At 38.1% G+C, this 22,626-nt stretch overlaps 1 long non-coding RNA gene across 2 annotated transcripts in view; it reads left to right on the top strand.

The window, feature by feature from the left end:
- Window positions 1-17,864, top strand: part of LOC109495690 — a 42,519-nt gene extending 24,655 nt beyond the window's left edge. For both annotated transcript variants that reach the window (XR_006591632.1, XR_002151298.3), the window contains exon 4: window positions 17,527-17,864. This is a non-coding gene — a long non-coding RNA (uncharacterized LOC109495690). The remainder of the gene's footprint in view (window positions 1-17,526) is intronic.
- The last annotated feature ends 4,762 nt before the right edge of the window (window positions 17,865-22,626 follow it).

Consider the following 22,626-nt stretch of genomic DNA (forward strand, 5'->3'; position numbering starts at 1 on the left):
TGGCTATTCAGGTCTTTTGTGATTCCATACAAATTTTAGTATTGTTTGTTCTAGCTCTGTGAACAACAGTTGCATTTTTATGCACCAGTAATGAAGCAGCAGGAAGAGAAATCAAGAAATCGAACCCATTAACAATTGCACCAAAAACCATAAGATACCTAGGAAAGAAGCTAACCAAAGACGTGAAAGATCTGTATTCCGAAAACTGTAAAACACTTATGAGAGAAATTGAAGAAGACACAAAGAAATGGAAAAACATTCCATGCTCATGGATTGAAAGAACAAATATTATTAGAATGTCTGTAGTACCCAAAGCAATCTACACACTTAAATGCAATCCCTATCAAAGTACCTAGGGAGCTTTTAAAATCCCAGGTGCCCTGGGGCACCTGGCTGGCTCAGTCAGTAGAGCATGCAACACCTGATTGAGTTTGTGAGTTTAGGCCCCATGTAGGGCATAGAGACTACTTAAAAAAAAAAAATCCGAATGCTCTGGTTGCATTATAAAGCACCCCAGGTGATTCCATTGTTCTGCAATGTTTGAAGACCACTGATATGACAGTACTCAAGATATGCAAAAGAAAGGTAATAGGGGGACTAGCTCTACCACATACTGAGATATAGTATAAAATTATGGCAATTGAAACAGTGGCACTGGCATGAATATACAACAGACGGATGAAATAGAGCTCAGAAAGAGATCAACGTGCATACTTGGGGATGTAGAATATAAATTAAAAGAGTTCAAAGAAAGAGAAGTTAATTAATACTATGGTACAACTGGCTAGCTATTTGAGGCAAAATTGAATGGAACTTCTTACTCTTTAGGATCAATCCTCAGTGACCCTCCTCTCCTTGCACCCCTACCCCCTACCCCCTCTCATTTATTTTCCACCCAAGAGCCAGACTGATCTTAAAACCCATGATCAGATCCTGCTTCTCTCCTCTTACAACCCGGACGGTTGTCAGGGCCCAGGCTCTCCCTTCAGCCTCCTGTCTGCCCCTCTACCTTTTTTTTTTTTTTAATGTTTTTATTTATGTAGTCTGAGAGGGAGTGAGAGAGAGTGCAAGCAGAGGAGGCGCAGAGAGAGAGAGAATCCCAAGCAGGCTACCCCTCTCTCTTTTGCTTCCTCTGCACCACCACCCTGCTCCGTGAGTCTGAAACACACTAAACTCTCTCCATATCAGAAATTTTGTGTCGGCTTTCCTTCTGCCTAGTCCTTGCAAGGCCAGCTTCCTCTTGCCTTGAGGTCTCAGGTTCAAAGTCTCCTCTACTGAGGGGCACTGCCTAACCTAACCTTCTGGGACATTCCCTATCCCATACCCATAATTCTCTATCATTGCATTCATGTAGACATCGTACTTACTTCTTTATTAGTTCTTGCCATATGAATAATTACCATATTTATGTGTTTATTTTTTGCCCACCTCCCCCAAGCTCCACGAAGGAAGACCTTGTCAATCTGGTCACTGCTAAGGTCTCAAGATCTAATACATAGTAGGTGCTCAATAAATATTTGCTACATGACAGAAACCTTGCATGGGGCAAAAGCTAGGCCTGAGATCCAGGACAGTGACCTGCTGCTCTTGTTCCATCGGCAAAACCCTGCAGCAGATAAGGACACCTGGAGTCTTCCCCTGGGAGAGAACTCATAAGTCTTAAAGGATCCTAGCCGGTCAGGATGGTTTCCTTTCCTTGTCAGGAGCTGTATCCTGAGGGGTAGAGTCAGGGTTCTAAGCTGAACCTTCTTCCAAAACTCTGACATCCAAATGGGGCATCAAATCCTTCTTAGTCACTCTTTCCAGTATAAAGGCCATAATCCTTGAGGGAAACAAAATAACAGGTTAGCAGCACAGTTTTGATTGATTTCTCTCTGCATCTGACGAGTAGGATCCATTAAAATAGTTATAAATGTTAGTGCTGGAAAATGCCTTAAATACCATCTCCTAATAACTATACAACAGCCCCACCTTTTTATTTTACAGATGAAGAAAATCAGGCCCAGGGAGATTCAGTGGCTGGCCCAGTAAATAGTAGTGATGGGGTCTAGCTCTCACCCCCTTCTTGATGTGCCGTTCAGAGCCTCTGCTATGATAAGATGATAATGTGACTCTCCATCTCATTCAGGAAAAATCATTTTGAAAACAAGTCATTTAGAAAACTTACATCCATTATTATTATCCATGAACTTTTGCACCTTCTGCAAGCAGTATGCAGTATAGTCTTATTTGCTTCCTCTAGAAGCCTTAAAAATAATTCGGGGGGAGGGCCCAAAGCCAAGATGGGAACTGTCGGCAGTATGTTGAGGCAGATAGATGGAGCTTCAAGGTGACAGAGTTGGACCTGAGTGGCCTCCTCTGGAGCTGTTGTGACACAACGAAGCCTTGTGTTAGAAAACATTCAAAGCAGGCAGCCTGTGAGGATGTCTCTAGGCCCCTGGGCTGGGCAAAGGCCTCTTCCTTGGAGACAGCAGTGATGGCTGCAAACATGGGCTTTCCAAATGGGTGAGACAGTCTTGTCTTCTTGCGCTCCTTCTAACCAAAAGAATGATTCAAGGAGAAGAGTTATCCAAGTTCGGGGTACCCAGAGCAAGATGATCTTTGGCTTTTATTCCCCTTTATATTGTAATTATTTTTGATAGAGGGAATATGAGCTTGTGCAAACTCCACAGACATCACACAACAAATTGACTAGAGAAGCTGATGAGCACCTGCTAACCGAGAGCTTATGTAAGACTGTTCTGGTTGACCACGAGTCTTTTAAAAAAATATACATTTTTTTTCACTTACCGTGGTTCTTAATGTAAGAATTTTGGGAAAACCACAAAAGATGCCACTATTTTTAGAAAATTATGTTGTTTCGGGGCACCTGGGTGGCTTCGTTGTTTGAGTGTCTGACTCTTGACTTCAGCTCAGGTCGTGATCTCACGTTCGTGAGTTCAAGCCCTGCATCAGGCTCTGTGTGGACAGCGTGGAGCCTGGAGCCTACTTCAGATTCTGTCTCCATCTCTCTGCCCCTCCCCTGCTCATGTTCTGTCTCTCTTTCTCTCTCAAATATAAAATAAAACAAAAAAATGTTTTTTAAAAAAGAAAATTATGTTGTTTTTAATTTGTTTTGGTACTTGGGACCACTGCTAGTTTAATTGTTAAAAGTACATTCTGCATTGAGAACAACTATTCTGACTATTGACTAAAATCACTATGACGTTTTATCTCTGTCTTCAGTACTGAGTGGTGCTTTAATCAAAAGACCTCAAAGCAGTTTCGAGAGAACATATCGAAAGTTTCAGGCCCTGTGAAAGAATTCTATTTCTTAAAATTTTATTTTAATTCCAGTATAATTAACATACAGTGTTATATTAGTTTCAGGTGTAGAAAGAACTGTATTTTTGGATTGCCAAAGTATGTGAATTTATCCTTAATCATCAAAAAATAATTATGTCTTGGAATCCTGCCAGAAAATGTAACTTGAACTCTCTGCTACCCTCTTCTTATCAAAGCCCACTGATGAGAAATGATATTAATGGACAATTTCCAGAAAGATATATAACCTGTCTATTCCTAGATATTCTCAATTTTGTCTGGGATCAAGCCAAACCATCAGACAGCCATATACTTGACTGCAACTTTTTGAAATCTCCTAGGATTTTTTCCCCCTTTGGTAACATCTTTACTGAGATATAAATGCTTCACTCATTTAAAGTGTAGAATTTAGTGGTTTTTAGAATACTCACAGAGTTGTATAACCATCAACACAATCAATTTTGGAACATTTTTATCATCTAATGACAATGATAACAAAAGTACCCATTAATCACCTCTCCACAGCCTATCTCCCCCAGTCTTAAGCAGCCACTACAGTGCTTTCCATCTCTATGGATTTGCCTATTCTGGACATTTCATAGAAATGGAATTATCTATATGTAGTCTTTTGTGACTGGCTTCCTTCATTACTTAATAATATTTTCAAAGTTCAACCATGTTGTAGCATGTGTTAGTACTTCATCCTTTTAATGACCAAATAATATTCCATTGTACGGATATGCCACGTTTTATTTATCCATTCATCAGTTGATAGACATTTGGGTTGTTTCCACCTTTTGAATATTATGAATAATGCAGCTATCAATATGTGCAGGTTTTGGGGTGGGTTTATGTTTTCATTTCTTCTGGGTATATGCCTAAGAGTAGAATTCCTGGGCCAAATGGGATCATTATGTTTAAATTTTTTTCATTTTTTAAAATGTTTATCTTTGAGAGAGAGAGAGAGAGAGAGAGAGAGAAACAGGGCACGAGCAGGAGAGGGGAAAAGAGACAGGGAAACAGAATCCAAAGCAGTCTCCAGGCTCCAAGCTCCAAGCTATCAACACAGAGCCTGATGTGGGGCTCAAATCCACAAACTGCAAGATCATGATGTGAGCCAAATTCAGACACTTAACCAACTGAGCTACCCAGGCCCCCCTCATTATGTTTAATTTAAATTTTTGAGGAAATGCCAGATTGGTTTCCACAGTAACTATAATATTCTCACCATGAGTCTATGAGGTTCTGATTTCTCCACATCGTCTCTAACACTTGCTATTAATTGACTTTTTTTCTTAAGTAAACTCTGTACCCAATGTAGGGTTCGAGATCAAGAGTCGCATGCTCTACCGACTGAGGCAGCCAGGTTCCCTATCTGAATTTTTGATTGCAGTCATCCTAGTCAGAGAGAAGTAGCATCTAGTTGTTTTGATTTTCATTTCCTTGATGACTAATGATGTTGAGCTTCTTTTCATGAGCTTATTGGCCTTTTGTGTATTTTCTTTGGAGAAATGTCTATTAAGATCCTTTGATCATTATTTAAATTGGGTTCTTTGTTGTTTTATTATCGAATTATAAAAGTTCTTGGTATAGTCAAGAAAGAAGTTCCTTATATTTGCAAATATTTTCTTTCATTCTATGGGTTGACTTTTCATTCTTTGTTGCTGATTTGAAGCACAAATCATTCGATGTTGATGAAATCCCATGTACTTGTTGTTTGTGCTTTTGTTGTCATATCAAAGAATCCATTGTCACAAAGATTTACCTTTACATTTTTCTAAGAGTTTTCTAACATTAGATTTTACTTTTAGGTCTTTGATTCATTTTGAGTTAATTTTTGTATATGGTGTGAGGTAAGGACCCAACTCATTCTTTTGCATGTAGCTGTCCTAGGTTCTTTTTACAAGGAGCATCTTAGCATTATAATAAACTGCTCTGTGAAACACAACTTTGTATTTTTTGAAGCAATGTGGTTGGTTGGTAACAGTGTCCACTATATCACACAGGTATCCCTGATGAAGACCAACAAAAGAGATTTTTCTCAAGCTTTAGTTCCAGGAGGATTTATATCTAAAGATATAGTGAATTTGCCACATATAAGCCAGTTCTTTGGCAGCCAAGAGAGTTCAGATCCAAATGTGCTGCCCATCTCTAGTAATACATATGCTTAAGATGGACATTTTGTGTATGGTATTGGCTCTGATTTCATCTTCTTTTCCTACCTTTATATTTTTTCTGACTTCTTCATCTGTTCTGTTTTCATTCAGTTGTGTGCTGTGTATCCTTAGGGCCACCTCACATCGTTTTTTGAAACCAAATAAGGTAAAAATAAGTCAACAAAAACTTATAAAAAATTAATATTATTTGGTATATCTTGAATTTTGTCTCATACCATGGTTCCTTGTTAACATATGCAAATTCCATAGTATAATTCATAGGCAAATATAAAGTCTTTTTCACCTTTTACTTTTCCACATCCCACCCCATCAATTCCCTAAAAGATCATGCATTTAAAATGTTTATTAAATAATTTTTTTAATTTGAGAGACAGACAGAGAGAGAACAAGCACAAGCGGGGGAGAGAGAGAACATTAAGCAGGCTCCATGGTCAGCATGGAGCCTGACACGGGGTGCAACCTAACCCCACAACCCTGGGACCATGACCTGAGCCAAAAATTAAGAGTCAGATATTCAACCAACTGAGCCATCCAGGCACCCCATAAAATACAATGTGTTAAATGATTGAATGAGTGAGTGAACGAATGAGTGAGTAAGTGAATGAACAGTTGAAGAATAGATTTCACCTAGCTGGAAGTAGGTTAAAAGCCTCTCCCTCGCTCAACAAAGGGGATAGAGATGGAACATACCTCAAAATAAAGGTCATATATAACAAGCCCACAACTAACATCATACTCAACAATGAAAAGCTTCAGCTTTTCATTTAAGATCAGGAACAAGACAAGGATGCCACTCTCACCAGTTGTATTCAACATAATACTGGAAGTCCTAGCCAGAAAAATTAGGTAGGAAAGATAAATAAATAAATAAATAAATGGCATCTAAAGTGGACAGAAAGAAGTAAAACTGTCACTATTTGTGTACAACGTGATTTTATACATTAAAAGACCCTTTTTTAAAAATATATGGAAGTCTCTACCAAAAAATTGTTAGAATTAATGAACAAATTCAGTACAGCTGCAGAGTATAAAATCAATATACAAGAATCTGTTCTGTTTTTATACACTAACAGTGAACATCAGAGAGAAATTAAGTAAGCAGTTCCACTTACAATGGCATCACAGAGAATGAAATACTTAGGACAAAATTTAACCAAGGAATTAAAAGACCCATACACTGAAAACTATAAGATACTGATGAAAGAAATTGAAGAAGAGGGGCGTCTGGGTGGCTCAATCAGTTAAACGTCTGACTCTTGATCTTGGCTCAGGTCATGATCTCATGGTTTGTGAGATTGAGCCCCACGTCAGTACACACTGACAGTACAGAGCCTGCTTAAAATTCTCTCTCTTTTGCTCTCTCTGTGCCTCCCCCCCCCCACTCTCTCTCTTTCCGTCTCTCTCTCTGTCAAAAACTAAATAAATATTTTTTAAATCCTTAAAAAAATAAAGAAGACATACATAAATGGAAAGATATGTTGTGCTCATGGATTGGAAGAATTCATATTATTAAAATGTGCATATTATTCGAAATAATCTAATGTCATCACTATCAAAATTCCAATGACATTTTTCACAGAATTAGAACAAACAATCCTAAAATTTGTTTGGAACCACAAAAAATAATCCTGAATAGTCAAAGCAATCTTGAGAAAGAAGAGCAAAGCTGGAGGCATCACGTTCCCTGATTTCAAACTATATTACAAAGCTTTAGTGATCAAAACAGTATGGTATCGGTATGAAAATAGACACATAGATCAGTGGAACAGAATAGAGAGCCCAGAAATAAACAACTCCTATATAGTCAATTAATTTATGATGAATGAGGCAAGAATTTGCAATGAGGAAAGGTCTGTCTCTTCAGTAAATGGTGTTGGAAAAACTGAACAGCCACATGCAAAAGAATGAAACTATCTGACACCATACACAAAAATAAACTCAAATTAAAGGCTTGAATGTTAGACCAGAAACCATAAAAGTCCTAGAAAGAAACAGAGGCAGTAAATTTCTTGACATTGGTCTTGGCAATGTTTTTCGGATCTTACTCCATAGGCAATGGCAACAAAAGCAAAAATTTAAAAATGGGACTACATCAAACTAAAAGGCTTCTGCACAGCAAACAAATGGTTTCAAAATGAAAAAGCAACCTACTGAATGGGAGAAGATATTTGCAAATCATATAGCTGATGAAGAGTTGATATCCAAAATATATAAAGAACTCATACAACTCAATAACAGCAACAACCAAAAAAATGCAATTTTAAAAATGGGCAGAGGATCTGAATGGACGTTTTTCCAAAGAAGACATATAGATGGCCAATAGGCACATGAAAAGGTGCTCAACATCACTAATTATCAGGGAAATGCAAATCAAAACTACAATGAGATGTAGCCTCACACCTGACAGAATGGCTTTTATCAAAAGAACAAGAAATAACGAATGGTGAAGATGTGGAGAAAAGGGACCCCTCAGGCACTGTTGATGGAAATGTAATTTGGAGCAGCCACTGTGGAAAACAGTGTGGATTTTCCTCAAAAAGTTACAAATAGGACTACCATAAGATCCAACTATTTCACTTCTGAGTATTTACCCAAAGAAAATGAAAACACTAATTTGAAAAGATATGTTTACCCCTATGTTTATTATAGCATTATTTACAATGGCCAAGATAGGAAAACAACCTAATTGTCCATCAGGGGATGAATGGCTAAAGAAAATGGATACAGATGATGGTGTACATACATGAGCATGCATGCACGTGTGCCCATGTGCACACACACGTGCGCGCACACACACACACACAGTGGAATACAATTCGGACATGAAAAAAGAATAAAATCTTATCCATTTTTATCAACATGGATGGACCTTGAGGGTGTTATGCTGAGTGAAATGTTAGAGAAAGACAGATATTGTGCCATTTCACATAAATGTAGAACCTAAAAAACAAAACAAAACTCATAAATTTGGAGAATAAACTGGCAGTTGCCTCAGGGGAGGGAGGTTGTGGGTGGGCAAAATGAGTGAAGGGGATTGAAAGGTATAAACTTCCAGTTATAAAATAAGTCATAGGGACATAATACACAGCAAGGTGACTATAATCAATAATGTATTGCAAATTTGAAAGATGCCAAGAAAGTAAATATTAAAGTTCCCATCACAAGAAGAAAGAATGTTGTAACTTTGTATGGTGATAGGCAGTAACTAGACTTATTGTGGTGATCATTTCACAACGTATACAAATGTCCAACCACCTTTATGTTTTACATCTGAAACTAATATAATGTTGCATGTCATATATACTTCAGTTTAAAAAAAAAAGAACATTTCCCTGCATCCATTTTAGGAACCACAGAAAAGAGTCCAATATTCAATATGATAATTCAGCTGCCCACTGGATAGCATTTATAATCCCAACCATCTGAGCTTTCTCCCCTTATATATGGGGTTCTCTATCACCTGCATCAGAGTAATCTGAGGTATTTATTAATAATTTAGATTCCTGGGCTTCACCCAGGAAGGTGGGGACAGGAACTGCAGTTTAGCAAGGACTTTTTTGCACTCTAAACTTTGAGAAATATTGCCTACAGGCGATAACATCTGGGAGGGGTAACATTTTATGTGATTTTTGGTGCTTTGTAACTTAGCGTGAATGGTTTGCAGATAGAAAAAAGGAAGAACGTGTAAGGACCCCAAAAACATCAGTGCAAGAATATCCAAAGAAACACTTTATCTTTTTCAAAAATATGCCGAGAGTTAGTTTTGTGGGGAAATGAACACAATCTAGTTAAAATTTTATAAGCCTGAAGATTCAGGTGAGATAGCTTATGTTTATTATAAATTGCATGAGTTTTGTTGGCTTATAATCAGGGATAGCCATACTATAAGAAATATGACACAAAAACAATAATTTCCATAAGCAAAAGTTAATTTTAGCAATCCCTCTCCATATAGATTTAATATGGCTGGTTTGCTTTGAAAAATGGGTGGAAAGGTTACTTTGGCAGCTTTGTTCTTTGGTACTGATCCTGAACGGTGTCTGCCCGGGGGCCATTCCAAAGTGTGAAATTGAAGAGAAATACCAGGCAGGTGGCCAAAGTTTTAGAGATTGGACAGAAAATAATTCTTTTTCTTTTGACTTGGGACAGTGAAACCCAATGATCTCTTCTGCATTTGAAGACATATTTTTGGCATACTTTTAGAGTACTAGTAAATAACACTTTTTCACTGGAAAACCCCCAAAACAATCATATAGAAACCAAACCTTGTAATCTTTATTCTTTCCTTATGTCAGCATAGGTCACTCATGTTTTGAAAGCAGCTTCAGCAAAATCCCCTGGTTTTGATTTTATTCAGATAACTATTTCATTCATTCATTCTTTCTAATAATGCGCTTCTAAGCCAAACTCATTACGCTACCCCTGTTTGTACCCAGAGACATCCATTCCCTTGGGCCCCAGCTAAATAGACATGCATCTCAGAATGCAAAAATACTAAAAAAATACCTGAAACACATATCTTTCAGAACCTTCCTTGAACTTTCTAACATATGAAAAAGATTAGTTAACTCAGTTAAAGCTGAATTTTAAATAATAAAAACGATATTGGAGATACTGACATAATGGGGGGGGGGGATGAAAGCAACTTAAATGTCCAGTGATGAAAAGATCATTGAATTGTTTCATTTTAATGATAAAATATTATGCAGTCAATTTTTCAAAGAATCTTTAGCAACTTGAAGATTTGCTCATGATAGATAAACGTTAGGAGAAGAGAGTATAAAGAGTGTAACCCCAATTACATAAATATATTGGGATTTGGATCCTGAAAAAGACTGACAGGAAATAGCAAGAATAGTAACGGGGATTTTCTCTAGTTGTGGGATTGTTTGTTATTTTTATTGTCTTCTTTATATTTTCCTAAATTTCCTAATTTTCTTGTAAAAATAATCCCACTAAACTATCAGTAAGTTTATTTCTCTGATTTTTTTTTTTTTTGCTTGTTAATTATTTTTGGTATATGTGCTGGCAAAGCAGGGACTGTAAGTCAATTTTGGAGAGCAAGCTGGAAATATTAAATTATATCATCTTTCCATCATGATTTCCTGTCCTAGCACCTTTCAGTCTCTTGGCTCTTACCCTAAATTAGGAGTTTCCCCATTGTGCCTAAGTGTCACCTGGCAAGCCCCCATCCCATCCGTTCCAAGATTCATTGAAGCAGGCCTGGAGCAAGTCCAGGAAACTGCATTTCTTTTTAAAGTTTATTTATTTATTTTGAGAGAGAGAGAGAGAGAGAGAGGAAAAAAAAGAGAGAGAAATCAAGCGGGCAAGGAGCAGAGAGAGTGCGAGAGTCAGAAGCCCAAGCAGGCTCCACACTGTCAGCATGGAGCCCGATACGGGGCTCGAACTCACCAACCACGAGATCACGACCTGAGCTGAAATCAAGAGTCAGAGGCTTAACCAGCTGAGCCACCCAGGAGCCCCTGGAACTGGCATTTTAACAAGCATGCCTGGTGATCTGATGCAGGTGATGAATGGTCTACTCGAAATACACCTCGCTGAAATCTCCTAATCCCATCCCCGCATCTCTGTTTTCCCTCCACTCATTATGCCAGTAGAAAATTTTTTCTGGGGTAGGGCATGACTTTATACTAGTTTCTTACCTCCATTTAGCAATGGTGCCAGAAATTCCTGGTGGGAATCTGGATCATAGCAGTCATGTGAGGAAGTCAGGAGTCAGGGAATCACTTACCCTGTCTATCCTCTTTGTCCAACCATTTTCTCCCCATTTCCACCACCCTCCACCCCATTTACAAAGTATGTTTCTCTTTGGAAGTTGTGTAGTTCCTTCTTTTATAATCGAGCCACTAGTTGAATAGCTATAAGCAAGTAATCTAACCTTGCTAACTCTCAATTTCTTCATCTGAACAAGGGGAATAATACCTTGTATGGATGTAGTGATGGTGAGGAATAATATAAGTCAAATACCGTCACAGAGTAAACCATCAATCAAGGACAATAATTATTATTATTCACTAGGATACAATTTGTCAAGATGCAAAACAGACTCAGATTAGCTTAATGTTGCTTCCTTGAGTCCACCTAAAAAAAGAGGGTCTGAAAGTGCAAACAAGAATTACCGTGAGTATCGGACTCAAAAACTTATCATAATTGTTACTTTATTTTTCGAAAGTACATGAATCCCATTGAGCTAAATCAAAATATATTTAAGAAATAATGCTCGTGGCAGTGGAGTATAAAACATAATGAGCCACTTTTGTGGGTGATTAAACATCCAAGGGAAGCTGATACAGCCACAAATGTCATGATTCCAATGCCAAAATCATTATTATGACTACACGACAAGGAAGGGTCAATAAACCACAAAAAGAGAAGTGGAAAATAGTGTTCTTTTATCTCTATTACAATAAGGATAGAGATTGTGAATGGAACATACATACACATTTACACAGTCACATGCACTTGTGCATACACTTGTACGCACACACACTGAAGTCACCTCAACTGACAAATTCTGAAGGACATCCAAGGATTTTGGCGTCACAGTGAGTCATCATTGTGCTGACTATACGTTATCAATCATAGCACTGACACTGTGGGGTCTTTACGACTGAAGAGGCTGTGTGACCTAATCCCCCCTGTTCAGCCAGACTGCAAAATTTAAAGGGATTAATACCAAAATACACTTGAAAGGGTAAAGAGAGAAATTGACCAATATAAAGAGAGAGAAGGAACAGGGGGAAAAAAAGAACCAAAATTAAAGAAAGCAAATAATGATTATTTTTGAGACATTATTAATTAAAGGCAAACTCAGCACTAAATGCAATTATCAAAATATGCACTTATTCCACAAATATCTATGAAGTATCTACTGCATGCCGGGCAATGTAAGAGGTGGAAGGGTGAACAGGATATGGCACCTGCCCTACATTTATTGCTGAATGGAGGAGACACATACGTGACATCTTACATGTATCATTGGGAAGCATTAATTTGTTTAATTGATAATCACTGACTGATAAGCCAGGCTCTGTGCTCAGCATTGATACATATGCATAAAAACATGTGAATACAAAAATTATATGAGTGCAGAAGAGACATGGAATTTATGGAACTTGATATTGGATAACAAGTTAATATCAATATAAATAAATATGAATGAATATTCTAATGATGTTCAATAGTGACCCAAGCCAACACTGTATCGCTCATGCAAGTATCTTCCTTATGTTAAAGACTTAACAGGTGTCAGACTGACTTAAGGGAGGGACAGATGAACTTTATTTAAAAATAGGAAGGGAAACTTGTTCTCTATCTATAAAAATCTAGTTTAATAAAGAAAGTAGAAATTTGCCAGACTTACTGCTGATTCAATTGTTTGTGATAATTATTTATTTTGAAACCGGAAGTCACAATCTAGTGTTCTCTCCTAATATAATGCTCTTGGTGGCTATCTTTGTGGCTGCCAACAAGTTTGACTTTTATTTGATATTACAAGTGTTCTAATGCATAATTATTCCTCATTTATAGATCTACCTTAAATACCACTACATACCTTGAATACTATAAAATAAGATACGGTTAGTTTTAGGACTCTACAGAATGCAAACATACCAGTCTGGGGCTTTCTTGGAGCACTAGCTCAAGCATTAAAATCAGGCAAATAGACAAATAAAATTGAATTTCACATTCAGGTAAGACACACATTCTTAAATTCTGCTGGATTAAAATAAAAATTTATCAATAATGATGCTGTTCGTAAATATGGTGAAGCTTCATTCTATCAACCTCCATGCATTTTAAGATATATCCTCTCACCAGGCCAAAAAAGATCTGTATGTTTTATATGTTACATCATAATCCATAGCCCACAGGATTTGGATTTGGATTTTAGCGCTCATTTACTAGAGATTTAAGAAATAGTAAGGCTTTTAACAATTCAGTTCAACACACATTTATTGAGTGGGTTTATTTTTTTTAGCAAAAATAATTAGGATAGAGTCTTTAACCTCCATGAACTCACAATCCAATGGGAGATTTTTTTTTTAATGTTTATTTATCTGAGAGAGAGAGAGAGTGCAGGTGTGCAAGTGGGGGAGGGGCAGAGAGTGAGGGAGAGAGAGAATCCTAAGCAGGCTCTGCACTGCCAGTGCAAAGCCCAAGGCAGGGCTCGATCCCACGAACCACAAGATCTTGACCTGAGCTGAAATTGAGTCCGAGGTTTAACCTACTGAGCCACCCAGGCGCCCCTAGTGGGAGAATTTTTTAGCCAGTTATAAAACTGCTTCATTTTCCTCATTTTCAAGATGAGAAGATGCAGTCCTTATTTCAAGAGCATCTTTGCCCATTTCATGAGTTCTCTTGCGTCTCCCTTCTGCTATGTAAGGCCAGTGCCCCAGGAGTTTGGATCCCAGTCTCTCCTTCTTTCTTAGGAATGTTACTTTCAATTCCTCTTAACTATCCCTCCTCTCTACAGGCGTATTCACCGCACTTTCTCAACTGGATCCTTGCCATAGAAATTCAAACACACTCAGGATTCTCCCATCTCAGTAAAAACAAAAAACAAAAAATAAAAACCTTCCTTAAACCTCACATCCTTCTCCGGCCTTATTGCTCTCTTCCTCTTTACAATCAAATTTCTAAAGAGACATCTGTACTTCCGATATATTTCTTCACTTCCCACTTAACTCCTCAACTCACTTTGAAACAGTGTCCATGCCTTCACCCCCAAACAGCTCCCATGAAAAATGATCTCCTCAGCTTTATGAGACATATCTGAGGCCATATCTTACTTGACCTTCTCCTTGAAATATCTTCCTTGACTTTGGTGACACCATGGTCTCCTCATTTTCTTCCCTCTTGGCGACGGCAGTACGGATATAAACCAGCAATAGCGACCCTGGGGTGTTTACTTCGCATACTCAGAAGAGGCAAGAGGTGATCACCCTCCCTCCCACGCTTCAACTTCAGATGTTCTCCCATCCTAAAAGGCCAGGGTTCAGGCTGTCCTTGCAGCTTGAATCTCTTCCCACGTGAGATGACAGGGTCTATTTCAAGAATTATTTTAGGTAAACCATGCCCCCAGGAGATGGGGGCAGAGGGAAGAGAGGTTTTGAGACTAAGATTAGTCCTGGAAACTTTCCTCTTGTCCTCCTCTCCACCTTTCCCCCATAAATTAAAAAAAAAAAAATTCTTTTTACATTTATTTATTTTTGAGAGACAGAGAGACAGAGGGAGGGGCAGAGAGAGAGGGAGACACAGAATCTGAAGCTGTCTCCAGGCTCTGAGCTATCAGCACCGAGCCCGACGTGGGGCTTGAACTCACAAACCTCGAGATCATGACCTGAGCCGAACTCAGAAGCTTAACCAACTGAGCCACCCAGGCGCCCCTCCCCCATAAATTTTTAAGGTGACTCCCATTTCCCTATTGATATAAGAAAAGGAAACAGTGCTCAGCCTCATTGTAACTCAAGAAATGGGAATTAAAATAGCAATATTTTAACCCTTGGACAGATTTTGAGCAGGAGAGAGATGTGACCTAAGTGCTTTGCTAATCAATGCATCTTTGTTCAGTTAAAGACTTTGGAACAGTACATAACCATCTAGGTTTGTCTCAAGACACAAATGACTCAGATCAGCATTTGTGGACTATGAGATAATGGTATGTTGTTTTCCATGAAGAGAGGGAAAAAAAAGTGCAATATACTGGAATACCAGAATTCAGAAAGCTGGAGTTGCAATCCAGACCCTATTTTCTGGCTCCTTCTCAGAAAATAGAGGGGGGCTCTTATTCCCCCCTCCCTAAACCCTAAAGGCTAGAACTTTTCAAGGCTAGTCCCAAAAGTTGTACTTTTCTTCCCCTAAATCCCTCTTAAGGCCATCTTAGTTGTGACCACAGCCCAATGCACTCACATTTTTAGCTCTAACCCTGATCACTTACTTGAGCTCCAAACACAAATATCCAGCTGCCTGCTCAACATCTCCACTTGCTTGTCTGCAAGGCACATCTGGTCCTTTTTCAGGCTTCCCTCTGTCAGGAAATGACCCTACCAGGAAATAACAGCGACTTCCGTGGACCAGAACTTTCTCCTAGTCCTGAAAACCTTGCCTCCTAAACATACGCCTGGTCTGTCTGCTTCTCTCCGTGTTCAGCAGCACCAGCCCCCGTCTAGCTCACACCTCCATGATCGCTCCATTAGGCTACAACAGCTGCATCCCAACCAGTCTTCCCGAATCCATTCAAGTCCTTTTCCGGTTCATGCTTCTCACGACAGTAACAATCTTATAAAACTCAGATTATAGCACTTGTTATTTAAAGCTCTTTAACACATCCCACTGCTCTTGGGGCAAATACTCAAATCCTAAATATGCTCTACTAAGCCCTGTCCAGCCTGACCCCTCTATTCTCCAGTCTCATTGTCTACACTCGTTTTTGCTTTTGGCTGTTATCATACTGAATGTCTTAGACTCCCCAACACATTACACTCTTTTCAGACACAGGGCCTCTGCACATGGTATTCCCTGTCCCTGGAACATTCCATTTCTACTAGTGAACCCTTATATTGCTTCTTCACCTTTCAAACCAGATATCACTGGCCTAATGCCCTTTGTCCTGGACCAGGTGGGGTTCCCCTGTGGCATGCTGTTGTAGAGTTGTGTCTTTCACAGCACTTAGCCAATGTAATCCAGCTGAATCCACTTCTAATTATACATCTCTCCCTACAATTTACTTTACTTTGTGATTTACTGGACTGCAAACTTCATGAAAACAGGAATAAGGTCTAGTTGTGTCCCCCCTTGTATTCCCAGCACCTACCACATTACCTAGCACATTTAAGGCACTCAGCTGAATATTCACCACAAAGGGACATAGTATGTTAACTTAAATAACCATAAGTTGTTTCATATTAGGTTGCAATGTTGTCGGACATTCCCCCTGTCTCCTTTCAGTTCTTGTTCAAATGTTCCTTAAATCTCTTGTTCATTTTCTCACTCCCTCAGCCTCTTTTAAACCTCCTTGCCTTTGCCACCTGCCCTCTGTTACCAGAGACCTTATTTGATAACATTTAAGGTAAGTCCAACAGCGGCTCCAAACCATTCTCTGAGTATTCCTGAGTCTATGGGAAAATCCCAGTTGTGACTTTCTCCTTTTGCGTTTCTCATAATGAATTTTTCTCTTGCTCCCTCTTCTGCCCTCCCTGCCAGTTGCAATTAGATCGACTATCAAACAGGGGTGACAATGGGCCTAGAGGACCCACCTTCACCATAGGCCATTTCCTCCTTCTTCAGGAAGGTGTTATACAAGTGTAGGAGAGGTTGGACACCATGATGAGTTCATGCTGTCTCAGTTGTGACCTCATCTCTAGAAAAGCCCACCAGCCAGCTTTCCATCTGGGACATCTAGCTTGTGCCCTCTTAGCCCCCTGTACTTCTTCTGTGACACACTCTGCACATTTGTAGTTAAATACTTATTTTGTAATTAGTTGTTGAATATCTCTCTCTCTGCCACAATTAAGCCCTACAGCTGGTTGTTGGCTATACCCACAGTGCCAGGCACAAAGTAGAAACTCAATAAATAGTATTGAATGAACAAATGAATGAATGAATATAACTAACTGGGGTACCAATTTGGCAGAATTAGCCACTTGGCTATGCTTTTCTCTAGGCAGCTAAATAATCTCATTAAATTTGATCATTGCTTTACATTAAATACTATCATTAAATATCAGTAATAGAAACACTGCATCTGAGTAATTATGTTAAGTAAGTTAAATAATTACAATTAAATTGAAACCATGTCATTTATTTTTTAAGTTTATTTATTTATTTAGTAATCTCTATGCCCAACGTGGGGCTTGAACCCACGACTGTGAGATTGAGAGTCATGTGCTCTTCCGATTCAGCCAGTCAGGTGCCCTGAAACTATATAATGTAAAGCAACATTTCAAGAAATGCAAAAATGTAAGTACACTTACTTTTCACCTTGATTTTCATGCCTACATATCTTTCCCGCTTTTTCCCTTAGGCTTGAGTAAAAAGCATCATACGTAGGATCTTCTCCATACCTGGAATTTCAAGTGGTTTCCAGAGTTATCACAAGCATCTTCCCTGAGCTTCAAATACAACAAGGATTTGGGTATTTTCTACATACCAGGCACAGTGACAAATATTTTCCCCTGCTCTATTTTATTTACTACCTATCATACCTCTCCAGAGTGGAGATTCTTTCTAAACCCAGCAAGATTTTCTTTTACTTGTTTTCTGTATTGTGCTAAAACGCCTTTCAAAAATTTCCAAGGGGCTCTTTACATCTGCAAGTTTCCTCTATTTTGTGTGTATCTGGAAAAATGAGGTTTAAAAGTGTCTTTGACTGAAGGAGTCAAATATTAATCATGAAAAGCTCATGTGTGTTTATCACTCCTTTGGAAGAATGATAGTGTCCCAAGATTTGGAAGAAAATAGAAAAAAAAAAAATCACAAAAGATAATAGGTTCCAGTCAAGAAGAATAGACATCTAAAGCACTTAAAAACAACTAAAAGGAAAGGTAATTGGGAAGATATGTCTCAAATATTATATGAGAGATCCTACTTCCTATTAGTGAATTCCCTTATAGATGCTGTGCAAACTGCATCATCTATGGTAAGCCATTTGCATTTAAGTGATCTACATCCTCCTCCCCAGCAGACTTCAAGTCCTGTTTATCTTTCTCTTCACAACATCCTCCAGAACATAGGCGCACATACGTGTGCACACACACACACGCATTCATACCCACGCATTTGTGTGCACACAAGCATATGCGCACCCCTAGCAAAGAACCTGGCACAGAGTAGACTTTCAAAAAAATTTTTAAGCCAAACTAAATTCTCTTAGTCTGTAATTGTAAAAGGTACAGTTAGACATTTCACACAAAATGTGTTATGAAAAAAATCAATGTTTTTATATAGAGAGATGTGAAGCTAGATACTCAGACAGGTGTTAGAGCTTATGTAATGCGCAGAACTTCCCAAACTGTGGTGGGGTTTTTGGGCACTAAATCATAATTCTCTATTATTACTAACACAAATATTTATCTCTTTACCCAATGGTGATAGAAAGATAAATTATTTAGAAAATGATCAAAAATTACCTCAAATAGGAAGGCATTGGGCATATTTTATTAATCCTATTTTGCTGTAGTTTTCTGTTCTCTTGTCCCTAACATAAGATGTTCAATATTCTAGAATGGAAATAATGTGCCTCAACCACAGTCAGGCTGGAAAAGCGGGATGTGTAAATTGTCTCAGTTTTCCCTCTTTGATATGCCATCCATATCAAATCAAATAGTACCTACACCTTCACAGGGATCATCACAGTGTTTCGCTTTGATAGAGGGGTGATCCCCCAATCTGTTATAACTCTTAATACGAGGAAGGTTCCTGGAAGGTACTTCATCTTCTCCTTTTCTTTTGTACCCATCACAGTGCTACAAACATAGGAGGACCATTCAGGCCAGAACTGTTGTTACTTTTTACTAAAGAGAATGTCATAATATGTTCCCTAAAACGGAGTTAAAATTAACTACAAAGGAGAAAGAATAAGGTGATGCCACATTTAAAGTATAAAATTTGGTGATGTTTAAAACGTAATTTTAATTTGGGACACCTGGGTGACTCAGTCAGTTAAACGTCTGACTTCGGCTCAGGGCATGATCTCACGGTTTGTGAGTTCGAGCCCCGCGTCGGGCTCTGTGCTGACAGCCCAGAGCCTGGAGCCTGCTTCAGATTCTGTGTCTCCCCCTCTCTCTGCCTCTCCCCTGCTCGTATTCTGTCTGTCTGTCTCTCTCAAAAATAAACATTAAAAAAATTTTTTTAACCATAATTTTCATTTAATATTAATTTTAAGAATTAATCTCATAAAAGAAAACAATGAAACCAATATATCACTGTCTTATCATACCTCACATAGCTTTAGCTCTTATTTTTGAAGTCACCACTATTTTAAAATCCTGATGTTATATACACACGCATATTAGATAATGTTTTTTAAAAATAGTGGTAATTAAATTCAACAACCATTTGGTTAGCTTCTTGTGCAAGGCATAACATCAGAAGCCCAAAGGAGCTCAGAGATGAAGATAACTTGCCCTTGCTTTTAAAAATTGAAAGTATAATACATAATGACACAGAAATAACGGTAATAGGAACAGAATGTTAGAATTATGAGATGTACTACAGTGGAGTACAAGGGGCAGACAGGAGAATTTTTACAAAGGAGGTAACCCTTCAACTGGACCTTGAAGAATTAGCAAGACTTTGACAGACAAAGGGAAGGGTATTCCAGGCACCATGAACTAAATAACATCGTGAAAAAAATCAATAAAACCCATGCCTGTGTTGACGTTTCTGTTCTCAACTGAATGGTCACTTCAGTTACCTGAAGACTGTTTCTCTTTCTTTGAGTTGTTAATCTAAGACTGTACTTTTGAACGGGGCTATTTTTATTGCCAGAAGTATCACCTCCCAAACTAGAAATCGGTCACTGTCACCGAATTACGGCCTAACGACTTCACATGGGACTAGCCTTATGTGAGCTGGAGGTCTACAGAAAATTTGAAAGTCTGTAAATTCCCAGAAATTAAAGAATTTAGAAGCTCTAATCAATCACACTGAAAAGCAGAGTGACATATAGTCTCAAGTGCAAAGGTTCTGGAAGAGATGATTGAGACTAGCTATATACTAACATTTAACCGAGTTTCAATTCATTATCCCTTTGGAAACTTTCATCAACTATTCTCAGTGCAATAGGCTCCATCAGTGTGACACATAGTAGGTGCTCAAAAATACTAGTTAGATGACAGACCTTTTTTTTCAGATGACTTTTGTGCCCACTTTGTAATAAAGGCTACAGAAATATTACATAAAAAGAATCTGCTCTGAACACTCAAATCTACATTCATTTCATGTCTTTTATGTCCAATGTACTGATAGTTTGTGTACCTGTTCAGTGTGCAGAATGATTTTTCATGCAATGTCCTATTTGGTCCTTACAACAATCCAAAGGGATTAGTAGGGCAAATCCCACTACTCCTATTTTATGGATGGGACTATGGAGATTCACCAAGGTCAGGAGACTTGTCCAAGGTCGGAGAATTAAACCTTGGCTTAATTTCCACAATGTGACACAGCTTACATCAGTGCCTTTCTTTGACTAGTCCTGATTAATACTCCTTGCCTAACACGGCTTGATTTATGTAACAAGTAATTATTACTATCTGTTCATATTCATTCATCTCTTTACGTATCAAAAGAGGCATATATATAAACAGAAAGAATAGAAGTAATTGCATTTTGTTTTCAAATGCAGAAACAAACTTTTTATTAAAAAGTGTAATGAGAGGGGCGCCTGGCTGGCTCAGTCGGTAAGCGTCCGACTTCAGCTCAGGTCACGATCTCACGGTTCATGAGTTCGAGCCCCGCATCGGGCTCTGTGCTGACAGCTTAGAGCCTGGAGCCTGCTTCAAATTCTGTGTCTCCCTGTCTCTCTGCTCCTCCCCCGCTCACGCTCTGTCTCTCTCTCCTTCAAAAATAAATAAAAACATTAAAAAAAAAAAGTCTAATGAGAAAGCATTTGTTTAAGTTTAATATTATGGTAATGTTCATGAATATATTACAGAACACTTATGAAGAATCTCTAGCTAAACACCGTAAGTTCAGAAATCACTTCCAATTATTGCTCGAATTGGACCAAGGACTTATTTCTGTGCGTCAACAACATGCAGGGCTAATTGTATTCATAAGATAAAATGTTCTCGAGTTGTCTTTAGCCAATGGACTGAGAACAAGAAGCCTGACTTACATTCCACAGATGTAAATAATAATTTGATGGTTAGCTCATTACAGGGAATGTGGTAGTGTAAAACAACCATAGTACATCTATTCTGGAATTTTAGGGTTTCTACAGAATCCATCCGTGATTTGTTTATGATGTAGAGATGATTGACTCTGTCAGTTACTAATAAATGGTAAATAAAAAAGTAACCTATGATATTAAAGTACTACATTAGCTACATTGTGATTAAATTACAGTAACACCACCAGCTATAAACCTTTATAGAATCTTCTCAACCATGCAGTAATTCTCCTAACTATACTATTATGTAGAGCACAAATATTTCTTTGTAAGTCCAAAGCAATACATCAGGGAAGCGTTTACTGCTGAAGCTAGATTGAGAGTAAATGCATCTTGGGTTGCTATGAATAAAAGCTCTAGCTTCTCATTACTTTATGACAAGACACAGAAATTCACTTTACTTTTCATTTAAGCTTTTCGGCTTCCGTTTATAGATGTATGCCTTCACGCTTTTATTCCCTTCTTGCTTCAGCCGTACGTAATAAATGATTATAAATTTTCACATTTGACCACCTCTCTGCTAGTCTCATGCTTAATGCACAAAGTTAGGAAGCCGCAGGTAAAATTTCACAAACACTTTTATTTATGATGTTGTCCTTGGTAACGGAAATTTCAATGTACTGAAATGAAAAGTATGATTAAAGGGATACGACATCCTGACAAGGATAGTAGAGGGCAGTCTTCTATTTCCCACTGAAAATATATAATACTTTTTTGACATCAATTTCATAGAGAATAGACATGGGTTAGTCATGGAAAAAAGACACAAACATGTTTCTAACTTCAGTATCCTCGAATTTTCACTTTTATAACTTACAGTAGAAATGCCTTATCTGCTGATGGGCTTACGATGTGAAAAATATTTTATTATTAAATTATTATTAAAATGTAATATCGAAGACTGAACAGAAATTGAGGAAAAATAAAATTTGGGATGAAAGAATCCTTTTTCTGGAAGGCAATATATGTAGAATAGTACTGACTTTTTCCTGTTTTAATTATTTCAGTAACTATTGAATAATAATAACTATTTTATTATTTTAAATCTCTATGTGGCAAAAAACGAGGCAGGACAAATTGGAAAAGTTAGAAACCCAGTTAGCCTCTTGTGCATTTCTCCAAAATTACCATTGTGCAAACAAGATACAAATGTGTCTACTTATTATAACGTCAAAAATATTTGAGGATTTGAGGCTATGAGTTACCCTTTTTCTATAACTTCGGGGAAGAAAG

Source organism: Felis catus, chromosome F1 (assembly GCF_018350175.1).
Source record: "Felis catus isolate Fca126 chromosome F1, F.catus_Fca126_mat1.0, whole genome shotgun sequence".
In the NCBI taxonomy this organism is placed as follows: Eukaryota; Metazoa; Chordata; class Mammalia; order Carnivora; family Felidae; genus Felis; species Felis catus.